Genomic DNA, 17950 nt, shown 5'->3' with positions numbered 1-17950 from the left:
AAAGAAACCATTTTAATGCTATTAACCAAGAATAAAATGTTCGTGTTTTAACTGCAGGACCTTCTGATTCTTTGTTTGTTATCAATTCTTTTGAGGGGTAACAAGTGACATTATATTGAATGCATTTCCTTTTTTGTATAATTAGAAATACATGAATACATTAATGAAGGAGGAAAGGAAGGGAGGGAAGGAGGGAAATGGAAGGAAAAAAGAAAGAGAAATAGTTCTCTTTTTGTATTTCACTGAAACAGAGAGAAAGACCTGGTACATGTCTGGTATTCTTGTCTTTTTGGTATGTCAACTCTCAAGGCCTGTCTTGTATTCTTTAAGGTTTAAACCCATAAAATATTAAATTAGACTGCTATAATTATTACATTAATAGACTTACAAATGTCCTACAGCTTATCTTCAATATACCTGTTCTAAAATTAGACATTAGAGGACTGGCTGTGTGCCTTGTGTGCTTTCTAGTCATGGAGGGACAAAGATATTATCAAACTTTTCATTCTACTGTTCCTGGCTTTAGTCTTCAAAGCAAAATCATTGTCCACAGCAGCTTCAGGAATCCATCACTATCTTTTTTTTTTTTTTTTATGGAAATCAGGGATAAGGGCAGAATGTCCTCCTGACTCCAAAAGAACTTTCTGCCACCATCTTTCTTTGAACTCCTAAACAAAGTGTTTGGGTTTCACTGATTAGAAAACAACCATATGAGCATAGCTAGCTGCGAGGGTCAATGGGAAATGAAAAGAACACACTGTTGCCTCTAAATAACATCCTGGTGAAGAAACAGTGGATTTCAAAATTACTTGTGTTATCTCACCTCATAGTGGCGCTAGTCAATATATTTTACAAAACAAACTCAGCAGTATATCAAAATAACTTGATAATGTCTACTAAATGTGAGAGTTATTCAGCAGTATACAATACACTTACAAAATAGATTCAGCAACACATAACGTAAATAATGGAAAAAGTCCAGATGAGTGGTTGGAGATAATGGCTCAGAGGTTAAAAACACTTGCTCTTGCTGTAGTTCTGGGTTTGATTCCTAGGATACATGACAGTTCACAGCCATCCGCGACTACAATGCACATTTCTATCCTCTGCTGGCACCAGGCACACATAAGGTATACATCAATAAATGTAAGCAAAACATTCATATTCATACAATAAATAACTACAAAAGAAAATTTTTAAATAAACAAGATTAGGGGCTGAAGAGATGGCTCAGTGGTTAAGAGAACTCCTGCTCTTTCAGAAGATCTGGGTTCAGTTCTAGCACCCACATGCAGTTAACAACTCTCCTTATCTCCAGTTCCAGGATATCTGATGCCGTCTTCTGACTTCAGTGGGCATGATATAACATGGGTGCACTGACATACAAGCAGGCACGTACTCATGCACATAAAATAAAAATAATAAAATATCTTTAAAAAGTCAAGATTAGAGGTTATTTTAAAGATTTGATCTTAACCAAAAGATTGAGAAGAGAGGGATTATTCTATGACGATAAAGGTAGAATAAAAATTAGAAGATCAAGATCAATGAAATTTATGAATATGCACATGTGTTATGGTCTGAATATTATATGTTCCTCACAAATGGCACATGTATTGAAGGCTTGCTCTCAGATCCTAGATTATTGAGAGGTGATCATTACATTAAAATGGTAAGCTCATTAAGGGTTTAAGTCCAGTGTTAGGTAGATTTGAACAGGTTATTAGGAGGCCTGGATTGGTGGAAGGAATTAGTCTACTGGGAACATGCATTTGTAATATGTAGATTCCCATAGGTCCTTTCTTTGTCTCTCCTGTCTGTTCAATGAGGAGTTAAGAGTTTCCTTTAAGGGCATGCTCTCTGCTCTGATGTTTTCCCTCATCACAGAACAGATAGAAAAGATCCATGTAATCATCAACTGAATCTTCTGAAACCATGAAACAAAAGAAGTCTTTCCCTGTTTTACCTGGTTTGTGTCAGGTATTTTGTCAAAGCCATCTAGCACAAAAAATTGGTCCCAAGAAACAGAGGCATTCAGTGTGACTGTAGTTGGTCATAGAATTCAGAAGTCCTAGAACATAGTTGTAGGAGAAATTTAGGAAAACAGACTAAGAAAAAAAATAAAATACTTTGGGGTTTGGAGAGAAGGCTCAGCACTTAGAAACACTAGCTGCTCTTGCAGATGACCTGGGGTTCAAATCCCAGCACCCACATGGCAGCTAAGAACTGTCCATACATAACTCCAGTTCCAGGTGATCTGAAGCCATCTTCTGACATCCGTGGGCATTGCATGACATGGGTGCACTTATATACATGCAGGTAAAACACTCATACACATAAAATGAAAAAAAATTATAAAAAATATTTTTAAAAAATTTAAACTATTTTAAGTGGAATTATTAGTGATTCAGATTTGAGAACAGAACACCAGAAGGCTACTAGCAATGTAGACTACATCAGTTCTTAGGAGGTTTCAGGTGGAAATGAAAACTCTGTTAGGCTTAAACTGAGGTCACTTGTGTTACATTCTGGTTAAAAACAACAACAACCACCACAACAACAAAAACAACAACAAAAAACTTAGTTACATTTGTCCTTGTCCCGAACCTCTTTTGGGAAGCTGACTTTAAGGATGATAGACTAATTATGAATATGACACAGGAACGTCTAAGGCAACAAAGCATTTAGGTTGTAACCAAAATGGCTAAATTAACTGTAAAACTTGTGAGCAAACAGCAGTGAGTTACAGGTTTAAAAACTTACAATCTAGCCCAAATTGGAAAAACTTCGAAGAGAGGGCTAAGGGGTATATGATTATGGAAGAGATTAGTAGCATTAAACATAAACCAATAGGGATGCTGCCTTGATAACATTTTTTTTCCTCACCACACTTTGCAGTTTCAAGGGTGTAAAAGCTATAAGCTCCCCTGAATGACTTATTTTTAAGAAGAGATCATCAGGATGTCCTGCAGTGTGAAGTGGGCTTCCTGGGGAAAGTGTTCCACAGGTTCAGACATCCAGGCACTCAGAAGCTACTGTCACCATGGTACAAAGATGAAGGATGGAGAATATGCACTGTTTAGTCCAACATAGGACCTTCATATCATCTACATGACACCTGCATTTCCAGCATGTAGGGTATAAGAGTTTAAGAGTCATGGAGACTTCTACCCAGATTTCAAGGCAGGCAGCAGAACTAGCTAGGAGAGAGGACACATAGGCTGCAGAGGCCAATACTACTAGGCTGGGGCTTCTGAAAATGTTTAGAACTTACATTATATGAACGTGTTTTCCAGATGCTAGACATGGAGTTATAGGATTCAGTGTTTGATGAATTTTGGACATTTTCTGTTCTGATACTTTATTCATAATTTAAAGTTACAGATGATAGTTTACAATGGGACTCAGCAGAGAAAATAAATTTACACTTTAGAGAAATGATAAAACTGTTAATAATACTACGGGGAATCTTGGATAGGAACTCAATGTATTTTTCACTTTGAAGTGGAAATGAACTATTTGTGGGCCTGGGATAGAATTATGGTATGAATGTGAATCATGCCCGACAAAATCTTATGTGCGGAAGGTTTGATCCTAGATAATGGGTCAGAAAGGAAATTGCATCAGTGGATTAATCCATTGATTAGTTCATAGTAGATGCATCTGTTGATAGCCTAAACAGGACCTTCACAGTAACAACGCCAGCTGACATGCCAATGCAGATCTGGGGAATTTCACATGGTCCCAAATCCAGTTCAAGAGCTACAGGTAATTAATGTCCCCAGAGAGAAGGAGAATCAGTTTTCTCCAGTGATAACTTCTATGATAGGCTGTCCAATCCCAAGTGATCAGTCCTAAACATATGTAGACACTAACATCACTGAAGGGATTCAGTAAGTTGAATGTATATAATGTACATAGGTATATGTGTAACAATAATAATTAAAGAGGTCAGGAAATTGAGAATGAGTGGGGAGAATCAGGGAAGAGCTGGATAGGGTAGAGAAAGGGTAGAAATTAAATAAATGCAATACTCATGTATGAAAAACAAAAAAATTAATTAAGAATACCTAAACTCTAGTTCAGAGGGCTTGTTTGATGGAGAAGTAGTTTCCAGAGGATGATGTGCATACCATTTTTTATATCATCTGACTTTATCAGCCCCAAGCTTTGGAAATCCTGCATTTTTCACAAGGACTTTCAGTAAACTTCCCACTTTCTTTTTCTTTGCACTTTTTTCTTTCTTTCTTTTTTTAAGGCAGGGTATTCTTGTAAATTTGGAATTTGCTATGTTGACCAGGCTGTCCATGATCTCAGAGATCTGCCTGCCTTTGCCACCCAAGTGCTAAGATTAAAGGTATGCACCACCATGCTCAGCCTCCCACTTCACTTTTAATCAGCAGTTTCAAAATATGATCCAGTGTGCAAAATTCTGAATCAGGATCACCATTATCTTTATATTAATGGCTGAAGTATTGCCTGAAAAGATAAACAGTGAATATATGTTATGTTTTATTGCATGCCCTAATGTGAAGTTTAGAAAATGGAAAGCATAAAACTTAAAAAAATGTTTTGAGCTGTACAAACTAGGACATGGCACTGCTTAAATTCTTTGTGTGTCCACTGATCTTAAGCAAGCTATGTTATAATTGATTAAATGTGACATTTCTTCTCTATTTAAAAATAGTTAAGCCTGCTGGAGAGACAACTCAGTGGTTACAAGCACTGACTGTTATTGCAGAGGACCTGGGTTAGGTTCCCAGCTCCTATTTTGCAGTTCACAACTGTCTGTATATCTAGTTCTAGGGGATCCACCACCCTCTTCTGGCTTCATGTGCATCCCACTCATGTGATGCAGTAACATACATGCAGGCAAAACACTCATACATATAAAATAAAAATTTAAAAATTAAAAATACTAAGAAAATACCTTGGTTAATTTACAAATTTACTTACAAATGAAATGGAAAACAGGATGCTTTGAATACTTGATTTAGTCAAAGAAGACTAACTTTATATTATGGTAAACTTAGTATTACTTATTTTGAAAGGATAAAAATTGCTTTTGGATAATGAACAAATGAATACCTGATGCAATGTGCATATGTTGCTTGAAAAATATTGTAACGTGTTTCTGCTAATAAGGCATATGAAATAGCACACTAAGAATAATTGTCAAACTGGAGTGTGTTGAATAGATAATTCCTAACTCAGTGATTATTATGTTTGGCTTTGAGTAAGAATTCGAAGCTTCCTTTCCTCCCTTGACTGTTTTCCCTTCTGCTTCTTCTCTCCTGTCTCCTCTTCCTCTCTTCTTCCTTGTCCATCTTTTTCTATTATTTCTTTGTGACTAACTCAATAGGAAAAAAAACATGGCTGCTTGTAGATCTTTGACTCAAACAATGATCTCCTGTACAAATTCAGATGTGCTCAAGTGGGGAAATAAAAATATACAGCCTATTTAAAAACAACAGGCACAAACATAATGTGCAAAAGGAGTTGAGTTAATTGCTTATGTCAGTCCAATATGTCTTTAGAACTTCAGCAGAAGGAGCGATGAAATCTTAAGCTTGTAGTAAAAGTATGAATGACAGAAGAGTGAGAAGCAGATTTGTACAGAATGTGAAAACTGAAACACCAGAGAGATGGCTCTTAACCTTGACTGTGCTATTAGAATCACCTAGAGTGTTTTACAAAAATACAATTGCCAGGCTGCTTTCTATGAGGTAATGACTAGTCTTGGATAGCACCTAGATAACAGAATATCTGCAAAAACATTCTAGGTGAGTCTCAGGGCAGCCTATACTGAGCAGAAGAGCACTAAATTTAAGAAATCCTTTGCACAAAGATCATTAGATTGACTAGCTTGCATTTTGTTCATTTTCATTATGCCTACAATATCAAGGTGTCTGATTGCTATACAAAGGAACTTTTCAAACTATTCCAATGAACTGCATTTTTCTTTTATCAAGAGACTAGTGCAAATAAGTCCCCAGTGACTTGAATTTTACCAAAGACCTACCCTCCGTATTGGAAATGTGCTATTACGAAAGACTAAATATGGGGGCTGGAGACACAACTCAGTGATTAATAACTTGTGCTGCTCTTGCAAAGGACGTGAGTGTGGTCCCAGCATCCAAATCCAGTGGTTCACAACTGCCTGCAATTCTGGATGCAGGGGATTCTAACACTTCTGGACTCTACACACACACACAGACACACACAGACACACACACACACACATACACACACGAAAAATAATAAATATTTGAAAATTAGGAAGAGAAAAAACTACAAGAAAATCCTACTCAGACACACCAAGCAATACCACTTTTCTGCTCCTAGATTTCATGAGCACTTCCTCTCACACATATTTGGAATATATTCAGCTAAATATTCTTAAACATGTTTAATTGCTGCAGAAATTCTCAGTCTTTAAAATATTGAAAACCAGTCTGAAGTTCCAAGGCAAGGTGAAAATTCAGAGGGCTTTTTAAAATTTTATTTGAAAAAATATCTTTAAGAAAAAAATAGCTCTGGGTGTGACTTTCAAATGAGATCTAAATATGCAGAATGTTATATTAGGAAATGTATAATGGAAATTTCCACCACGGTTATAAATATACAAAGCTACACCTTCTCTTTTATTTCTGTCTTCTAACAGCATGAGGGGAAGATAGGTGGAATGAAGTCTTTCAGAGAATCAGGAATACACTTTAAAATTTATACTTATGTTATTTTTATATTTAGTTATAGTTTTACAGGAACCAATTAAGCCTGGTCTATTTTCAAATAACTCCAGGGAAGAATGTTGGAGCTAATCGGGCATCATATCACGCTTCTTTCAACCCTAATACTGCTATTTGAACAGGAGGTTCTGGTTAATAAATTAAATAGAAGTGATTACAATATCCTGCTATAACAAATTTAATTTTCATGTGATGCCTCCAAGGAGATATAGTTCTTCCCATTGAGAACTTAAAATATCTCTTCTTTTATATATTCTGGTTCATGCCATTTATTCCAATGAAAGTGTGCTCTAATTTTATCACCAGAGTGCAGAACCAATCCTGCTTATGGAATATGAAGGCTTGGCTATTTGCAATCAAGAATCGGTAACTAGTATTTCATTTAATACCTCTTAATAAATGCTGACTGTCTTAGGTGCTGCATGCTATTTATAAACATTACAGACTGCTAAAGAAAAAATCCCCCACTAAATTAAAAATGACTCAGCATATAAAGATGATACCTTAAGTTCATGCTAAGGAAAATATCAAAATCTGGCATTGAAATTAAAGGATCCGAAATTCTACATTATATAAAATCAAGTTCCAAAAATAGAAAAAAGCAGACCATGTGGGGCTGTAGAAGAAAAATGAGGATGAAAAAAATCAAGTCAGAACATGAAAATTATAAACATATTAACGGAGATGAGAGATTATTACCTTTTAGACCTGAATATAAAATGTCCCTTCAGGTTCATATGTTTAAACATCTAGTCCTCTGCTAGTGGTGCTGTAGTGGGAGGCTGTGAAATGTTTAGAAGCTAGAGCCTGTCTAACAGAGCTTGGTCACTAAAGCAAGCCTTTGAGAGTTAGGGCCCTGATTCTGACAGAGTGTTAATCCTCTTCATCCATTAAGATGTGAAGCACCTGAGTCTCAAGCTCCTGATCCTGTGAAACAAGTCACTCTTGCTGTGCTCCCAAATGGGGTGGCCTGTAATTTCAGTAAACATGAGTTCACATAAACCCCTCCTCCCTTAAGTTGCATTTTTCAGGTGTTTAGTAACAGAGACAAGAAACTTACAGACCTGTTCCTGGAGAAGGAACAAGATTCCAGGTTTTGATCAATTATAGAAAGGTTTCGTTATGAGTACAGATGTGATTGGCCATATCTAATGATTCTTGTCTCTTTCCGAATGTCCTGAAATGTAGTACAGAAAAATACTTTAGCCTAACTGTGTGTTACTTTATTCTATCAACCATATTTATTGTTCTGACATTACTGAGGAGGAAAAAGAATGCTGCAATTAATGATGTATAGCCCAGGCTCCTGTCATTTATATTTCTTTGTGGAATTCTTATTATAAAGAGGGGATAAGTTGGTATGGTTGTCTAAAGTTCTTATGTACATGAAGAATGTTATTTACTTAAAAGGTGTTTAATACTAAAATAGTATTTTGCTTAAATATCTGTTGAATGTAACTGCAGCTACAGAAATGAACTTTCACTTCTTAACATTGTCATTGGATGCTCGCTGTTTTATTTTTTATCATTAATAGAATTGCACTTGAAAACATAGACATTTTATTATCATGAATGTCAGAGGATAGGCCAGCATGAGTGGGAGGGATAAGAAGGTAGTTGGGATTGATATGATCACAAAACATTGTATGGATTTGTGAAACTTTCAAAAATAAGTTCCAAAATTGAAATTGGTAATGATTCTCCAATCCTCTGAAGACTGTACATCACCAAATATCACTGGGTTGGGCACATTGGCAAATTAAATGTTTTTTTTCTTTTACTGTTTTTATTATTTTATTTTGTTTGTATGAGTGTATTGCCTGCATGTATGTAAGTTCACCCATGTTGCGCAATGCCTGTGGAGGTCAGAAGAAGGCATCAGATACCCTGGAAGTGGAGTTACAATTTTTAGCTGCCATGTGGGTACTGGGAATCAAACCCTTGTCCTCTTCAGAAGTAGCCAGTGGTCTTAACCATTGAGTGGTCTCTCCACTCCCAAATTAAATGTTATATGAGTTACATATCAATAAAGCTTTTTTTTACATTGTATGTCAGGAAAAAATTGGTTACTTTGTCAATGATAAAAACGTAAAAGTTCTTTGTGTTCAAGGTAAAGGACTTTAGTTTCTGATGTAGGTTAATTCTGAAATAGCTTTAAAGAAAAGGCATTAATCTTTTCATGTGCTTGTAAGATCAAGGCATTTCAACATAGCTTTACACTTTTTAAAATATTTTATTTATTATTTTTTGTTTTATGCATATGAGTGTATTGCCTGCATGTATGTGAATGTACCCGTGTAGTGAAATGCCGTGGAGGTATGTAGCTTTACACTTTTAAAAGCAATTGTAGTTAGAATTTATTATAATTACATATACTTCATAATATAGGAAGCATATCCTTATATTATTTCAAATATTGTATGGCATTTATAATTTTTTTTTATTTTATGTTCTTATCTTAATATAGAAAGTTGATCAGATCTGAACAATATTTTTTTAAAGGTTTTAGCCATGTGGGACATATTTAGTTAGTGGAAAACTGTCACCTTAGAATTCTTGATTGTGTTGTATCATGACAGGGCGGCATTTGGCATATAAGCAACTACAGCAAAAAAATGTGATGGCAAGAATAAGCCAGTTCAAGTCATATTAAAAACTCACTGTTGAAATACATAAATTATGTGTTGTTGTTGTTTGAGACAGTCTCCCTGAAGCAGGTTCCTTGTCACATCTAGACACTATTTCACAGCAGGCATCCCAATCCTCTTTCCACACACTCTTTCTCAATGTTCTCTGAACTTTAAATGTAAGGCTCCTGTTGGAGATGGATAAACTGTGGCTGTGAAATCCAGTGATATGTTTTCTCTGCATTTGACCAGATGTTGGTCTTTGTAGCAGCCTTCGGTACTATAAAAAGAGGCTTCTTTGATGATGGTTGAAAGCTACACTTAACTGTGGTGTAACAAAAAATATTTAGAATATAATTATAAATTATACTAGAATTTAGAATATAATTAGAAATGGTGCTAGTGTTTCTCCTCTAGGGCCTATGATTTCTTCAGCCACAGACACTTGGCTAGGATTTCAGTCCTAGACATGACTTCCTTCTTACTGAGTGGGTTTTTTAAGTTCAATTAAACAGTTGTTGGTGACTGGGACATTCATCTATAAATATAAGGATACATATTTTGCACATAGTGAGAAATTACATCAGTCTAGCCATGTGATAGTTTTTGGGGTTTCCTCTAAGATCTATGCCACTTGAGCCCTGTGTATTGTTTACATTACCACACCTGAGTTTTCTCCCTTTGAATGGGAGTTTAATCAAATTAGGTAGCTGACTGAGAAGTTCTGTATGAAATACAAAAACTCAATTTTTTTTTTAAAAGAAGAATTCAAATTCAGTCACAGACACATTAGGAGAAAAACCAACAACAACAACAATAAAAAACAATTGTTGGTTACTCCCAAGGTAAAAGTGCAACTGTTGCATTCTCAGTGATACTTTGACAAACCAGTTATTGTTGTGACTCTAGGGCTTTAGAGCTTGGTAGGACCTTTAATTGTATTTCTCATTTGCCAGCATGCACATCACCTACTGATACTTTATAGGGCTAACCTCAGGGAGGAAGCATGAGGTTACTTAAAATTCCATTTTTTTTTTAAATCTTGTGTACAGAATGTGGGTCTTATCTAACTTCTCGAAGGCAGTCAAGAAGAATGACAACAACCTTTTTAGTTTTGGGAGTCTCTTTGATTCCCCTGATCAACAACTAAAAGGGAGATTTCACAATGCCTGAACATGGAGTCTTTGTTAGTCTATGTCTCCATAAACTGCCCTATATTCAAACATTCTTACCCTTCTTACCCATTCATGCCCAAAAGCCCAGTCTTGGGCATGGCATGAGATACCTCCCTTCCAGTTGCCAGTTAGGGTTATTAGTCATTCCTTCCCCCCTCTCTTTCTCTGTATTATCATCTCCGTTCCCAAGTTGCCTCCACTGAATTATTTTCCCCTTTTCCTTTTCTTCTCACTATTCAACAAACCCTTTTGTAAAGAGACAGATAACTATCTTAGAGTTTATTGCTGTATAACTTCAATCACTATGTTTCAGCTGTGCATTAAACTAGGAAAGCAACAGAAAATATATAACTGAATGAGCAGGTTTGGTTTAATGAAATATAATTTAGTGGCATGATGTCATCTGGTATAACTAACTGCTGCCTGATTTAAGTTGAAGCCCACTCCAGAGGAGGAAATTGATGTAAACATGGATAAGAATCTGTGGCTGGAGAGACTATATTACTATAGTTTTCCTAAAATGATACAGATCCAAAGTGACTTCTAAATACTTATCCTGAAAACCATAAATTAGTCCACTTCTCATCCCTCATGAAAGAAGCTTTTCTTTGCAGCAAATGGAGCTTAAATAAATGCAAATCATCAAAGCTCAGAGAACAAAAGACTGTGGAGTGCTTATCTTCAAATAACATATCTATACTCACAACCCCAATCTATACATCATGGAAGAGGGGAGGGTGGAACGATTCTAAGAGCCAAAGGGTGAGGAGAACTGATGGAAATGGTGTCTTTTGGATATGACAGGTAGTTGGACTCACGAACTCTCAATAGCTGTGGATGCCTACAAAGGATCTATACAATACGAAGCCAGTCAATATCCTAGGAGGGATTGGGGTAGGATTCACCAGGTCCCACCTCATAGTTGGAGCTGCAATGGACAGCTGACAGGTAGGGCAGAAATCAGTTTTTTTTCAGGGTTGTGGCTCCCTGTAGGCTGCTTATGCTATAGTGCAAAGCACATATTCATGCAGGAAACACTAAAGAGACAGATCTAAAATGAGAATATGAATTTTGGAGGCAGATGTTGAGGGAGTGACCTGAGAGAATTCGAAGGAGGGGAATGAGGGGTAGATTTGATAAAAAGAAAATTCATTAAGTATGAAAGAAAAAATATAAAAATAAAAATATTTGGGACTGGAGAGATGGCTCAGCAGTTAAGACTACTAACTGCTCTTGCAAAGGACTCAGGTTTAATTCCCAGCATCCATATGGCTGCTACCACCTGTCTATAACTCCTGTTCCAGGGAAATCTGAAGCTGTCTTCTAACCTCCATGGATATTGCACAACATGGGTGCACTTGCATGCATGTGGGTAATATACTCATACACATAAAATGTGGTGCCTTCAGGATGCCATGGGAGTTGCACATATGGCGTCTGGACATTGGTGCATGTGAATACTTGGGAGATGCTTGGTAGTGGGCACAGTGTCAGACAGAGGAGACCCCCCCTTTGACTGGTTAGTGGGAATGGTCAAGGAAACACCCATCCATGACACAGGCTATTGCCAAACCTCTTTGTTTTCTCTACGGAGTAGTAGATGGGACCCTACTGCTGAAAACAAGTCATACTTCAGCTACAAGATTTGAAGCAATCAAGCAGGAATTGACCTGGAAGTTTTCTAACTGAAGTTTGGCTATCATAGTGCTAGATGATAATATGCAAATACCAATGGAGTAAAACTATCAATAGTCCAACCCAGGCCTAAAGCCTAATAACCCTAAGGACTGGCAAGGCAAGTTGTCTCTATTGGTGCAGTTGTGGTGCTGTTATCTGGGGGGCAATCAACAGCTAGCTAATTGGACTTGAAGTCCCCCTCAGTTGGAGTGAACTCATGGGTGGCACTGTAAACTCAGTCAAGTACACATGGCAGGAGAGGACATACACCCTAGAGAAAACTCTCTTTTATATCTGTAGACAAATTAAATCCCTTACTATATGCTAAATATCAATCATATTTACAAACAAGCATACCATACACCATTCATCAAAAAAACTTCTTTTTGAAATAGATGGAGGCTACTGACACAGAAAATATACATCTGTGAGAGGCCAAATACTAGGTGGCACATTTACAGTTGAACCTCTTCAATTAAGGTCCATAGAACATAGGGGGGAAAGAGGCAGAGAGAAAACTAATGCATCCCTCAACTCTCACCAGTAAAGCTTCATGTACAGCAGAGTGCGATGCACACAGAAAGCCACAACTGCCCAAATTTTAATGAATAAGAGAAACTGTAGAGTGTGTATCCCTGGATAGGACTCTTATATTGAACCTCGCACACCCACAGCTCAGGGGACCATTGCAGAAGTGATAACAGAAAGATTGTAAGAGCCAGGACTGGTTTATGAACACAGGGAAGCAGAGGCTTTCAGGCCACTAGAAGCTTGCACATGTGAATTTGTAGCAATGATGGCTTCGATCACAGGACCCATGTCAACACAATCAAAGACCCAGAGTGGAGCAAGGGAACAGGGTGGCAGGACAACCCTAGACTGAGAACTGTTTGAAGCTAGTTTCTGCTGGGCAGGTAGAGTATGCTTTGGATACGCTCTCTGGATAGACTGACTATACTCCAGTGGGTGAATTTGCACTGAAGGGCATCTAGGTGCAAATGACTGCATAGGACTTGTGTGGCAGAGTGCATGTGGGTCCAGTGGGAATGGATAGGGGAGGGGGTCTGGGTTTGAATGAGAACTGTTGTATGAGAATACAGAAGCTCAATAAAAACTTTAAAAAATAATAATAAATAAAAATTTTAAATAAAGTTAATTCAGAAGTCTGTATGCAGTTATCAGTAATGTCTACATATTTAAAATCCATAAGAATTTATTGATTTATAGAATCAATTCAAATTTAGATTCTACTGTATATTTATTCTTACATTTCTTTTTTACTTCTTGACTGTGCTTCATTTAGCATTAAAAATGAAATTAATCAACATATTTCAGCACCATTATTTGGTGATAATGTTTAGGACTTTCTCAAAATTTCAAAATTTCCCTTAGGTTTTAGAAAGACATTTTGCTCTGTATAGAATTCCAAGAAACATTTTCATTGTTACTTCAAAGAAAAAAAAAATTGTTTTCTGTGATGCATCTTTTCCAAGAGAACCCAGCTCTGAATCTTTGTTTTCTTGGAAGAAATGACTCTTCTCACCTCAAGTAGCTGTTCTTAAAATTTCTCCTTTACTTTTTATTTATTTTTATTTTTTTGATCTTTTTGAGAGAGGGTCTCTCTGTAGCCCCTGCTGTCCTGGAGTCACTATATAGACCAGGCTGGCCTTGAATTTACAGAGATCTACCTACCTCTGTCTCTCAAGTGCTGGGATTAAAGGTGTGCACCACCACGCCCAGCTCTCCTTTACTTTTGACAGTGTCAACAGTGTCTAAAGTGTCTAATCACCTGATACAGTTTTATTTGCATTCAGAAAAATTTTGATTAATAGAACTTCAATTATGGTTTCAACTGATTTTTAGATAAAAATTCTACTTCATTATCTCTCTCAATATTTACTTGATTTTGTTACCCACTTTTATAATTTTTTTGTTAACTTCAAAAAAATCTTATTTTGTAATTATAAACTTATGTGTGTATGGAGTTATCAGAAAGACCAGGAAGGCTGTGACGTCATCAATGGATTACTACATTCATGGATTTATAACTGAATGGACTATTGATAGAAGGTGAAAACCGGAAGTTTGGCCTGCTTAGAGGTGTTAAGTCATTGGACATGCTTTAGAAAGGGATACCTTCTCTCTTTCCTCCCATTTTTGTCTTTCTGCTACTTGACAGTTCTCTGATGAGCTACTTCTCTTCACCACATAGGCCCCACAATGATTTTCTTTCTCACCAAACACAGATTAAGAAACATTGTTGCCAAGGGACCATGTTGTAATACCTCTGAAAACATGAGCTAACAAAAATCATTCTCGAAGTTGTTTCTTAAGATATTTTGGTGGTTTAAATGAGAATGTGTCCGACAGCCTCCAAGTACTTGAACACAAGGTCCTCTGTTTATGGGACTGTTTGGGGAGGATAATGGAACCTTAGGAGTTGTAGCCATGCTGAGGAAGCACCTCCCTGGGGGGTCGGGTTTGAGAGTCTGTAGTCATGTCCACATCTGGCCTGGCTCTCTCTACTTCCTGTTCCTGCCTGAAGTTGTGAGCCCTCAGCTTTCTGCTCCAGCTGTCTCCTGCCGTGCCTCCCTACCTTGATGGTCTCTTGTCTCTCTGCATCCACAAGCCCAATAAACTTTTCCTTCTTTAAATTCACCATGTCATAGTGTTTTATCACAACAACAAAAAGGAATTATTATGGGTATTTTATCATGATACAATATTCAAATTAAATGTCTGTAAATAAACCATGAATCAGAATATTTATATTTTAATATAGGGGACCTGTGTTGAAAAGGAAACTATTAGTGGGCTGGAGAGATGCTCAGCAGTAAAGAGTACTGGTCGCTCTTGCAAAGGACCTAGGTTCTTCCCCTCTATCCCCCAAAATCTTTTTAAAAATGAAAATCTAAGAGTAGACCATGCCAATGATCTTGAAATAAGCTGACTAGACTCCAGTGGATGAATTTGCACTGAAGGGCATATGGGTACAAATGCTTGTCTAGATAGGGCTTTACATATATAACAGTATACATGAGGTCTGGTAGGGGGTGGGGTGGGGGGAGTGGAAGGGGGAGAGGGTATAAATTTGGTTAAGAACTGTTGTGTGAAAGGAAAAAAAATCACAATAATTTGTTCTAAATGAAAGTCTTAGGAGCAAGCAAAGATGAAGGCAAGTTGGAGTGATAAGTTGTTCTAAACACTAAAAGCACAAACATCTTAAGACAAAAGAGTTAATGGTAAAGTAGTATGCTATTATTTCCAGCAGTTTTGTGAACTAGAAAGCTTTAAAATTATCCTACTACAAAACATCAAATGATATTGGGCACAATAGAGCAAACATGATTTTAAATGCATAACCAAGTTTGTGGGAATATATAAAAGAATCTCTAGAGATTTCAAGCAAAGAAAGCACTGGAAACAAGGCTAGGAGATGAAAGACAAACACTACTGTTTCTCTATAATAAAAACCTTGGATTTGTTAGCATGAGTGTATATATGTGTGTATATATATATATATATGTGTGTGTGTGTGTGAAAATAAATGACAATTACGTAAATCAAGCAGATTAACTGTGTCTAGAACAAATTATATTATAGTGTAATGTTTAGTATATGTATATATTCAAACTGAAGCACTGGAAAGTAATGAAAAAGCTGATACATAGAAAGTAAGAAAAAGATAAATAGGATAAATCCACTAGGAATGGGAATGTGGAAATGCAAACTCCAAAGACAAAATTAATAGACACAACGTAAATTGAGAAACAAAAGATAGCTATAAATTGGTTCTTTGAAACATGAATATATTTTTGGATGAGAAATTTAGTAGCAAACTTAAAGAAATAGAGCAGACTTTGAAAAAACTTTATTCTTATGGATTTAATGATATCTGAATTTGGCAAATTGTATGATTCAGCAGGAAACTGGAGATTGATAGAATGTATTCAAAAGAAATATAAAACCTGAATATACATCAAATATAAAATAATTCAGTAATGTCTTCCCATTAAAGAATATGAACATACAAAATAAAAAATCAAGCTTAGGTAAATATATAAATCACCACAATTCCATAAGAGGATTTATTAGCTACTCTGAGTCTATAATCTTAACCTGTACAAACTCTTTAAGATAGTAGATACTTATTTTGAGTCCCTAAACTTGATTGAAAAATCACCTAGGGATTGTAGGCATATAAAAATTCATCAATTTTATGTGTTATTAGCAACATCAGTACTCAAACCAAAACAAAGGCAACCCAAATCTTGAAATATGTAAAAAGCACCAATTTATAGATCAAATTGGTTTGTTTGGGGATAAAAATTAGCTTGACACAACAAATTTTATTGGAGTAGTTTATCACATTAGCATCAATGGAAAAAATTTTAAAGATACATTAAAATAGATTTGGAAAAGGAATGAAAAGATCTCTATGATCATGAAATTTTATCATTATTACCTAACTCTTTAACAACTCTTATCACTGGGATCCTGGAAGAAGACTCTTGCCCAGCTGAGGTTTGTTTCATAAGGCATCGTGGATGAAAGGATAGGATGCAGATAAGTGCTTACTAATTATGCTATCTCTTTTAAATGTGAGAATATATCTGTGAATATAATTAGTTTTCCTGCAATAGTCATTAGTTACTAGATTTTGACTTTTCAATTGTGATGTATAATCTACTAGATACTGACTGTAGTGTTATGGCTTTATCGACAGCAATGGGATTTTTAAGGCAAGAATTCACAGTGAGAATATGAAACATTTAGAATGCCACCGAGTGACTCACAGGGGAATATGCACTAATAAGACTTTCTACTAGCTTGATTTCATACATTAGAGAATCATTTACAGCAGGAGTGAAACTCGGATACTTGCTACGACAATGTGTAATTCTGTTTACATGTGTTATTTATATTGAAAGTAAAATTATAGCTCCCTACAGGGTTTTGCTGGAGCCTCAGTACTTTGTTCAACAGAGATTTAAGCAAAACAATAAACAGTAGCACTGTATTATTTTTGCATAGCTATGACCAAAATACTTGGAAGAAAATTTAAAGGGGAAAGATTGTTTCTGGGTCTTGGTTCAGAGATTTCAGAGGGTCCAGTTCATGATCAGTTTGCCTTTATGTAGCAGAAGAGAATATCATATTGAGAAGAATATGTGACAGAGAGGGCTCCTTAACTCAGGGTGGACAGAAAGCAGAAAGGGGGAGGAAGGAGCAGGTACTGTCTTCAAAGGTTTGCTTTCCAGTGAATCTCTTCCTCCAGGGAGACTTCACTTCCAAAATCTTCACCACTTCATCACCTGGTGTCATAAGGTGGGGACGAGCTGAGCACTTGGGTACATTTCATATTCAAGCCAGAATAGACAGTTAATAGCTTTCAACTCAGTCACGTATCCAGTATTCACCTCTTGAGAACCAAATTGTGATAGCAGAGATTATTGAAGTATATTAATCATTTTCTTCTGTATTATGTATATTATTTTACTGACAGGTTTCTTTTGCTTCTCAGTAGCTTATTAGTAAAAATCTTTTCTTAGCATCCATGGAGGATTGGTTCTCAAAGTCTCCAGAATATGGAAATGTGTGGATTTAAATCTTATAGACTTACATTACCTCTTCACATTCACAGGTGTACATTAAACCATCTCAAGATGACTTATACTGCCTAATACAATGTAAATACTTGGTAGCTAATTTTCTATGGGTA

This window comes from Nannospalax galili, unplaced genomic scaffold (assembly GCF_000622305.1).
Source record: "Nannospalax galili isolate Female #2095 unplaced genomic scaffold, S.galili_v1.0 scaffold1017, whole genome shotgun sequence".
Taxonomy (NCBI): domain Eukaryota; kingdom Metazoa; phylum Chordata; class Mammalia; order Rodentia; family Spalacidae; genus Nannospalax; species Nannospalax galili.
Note: the sequence above shows the minus strand (reverse complement) of the source record.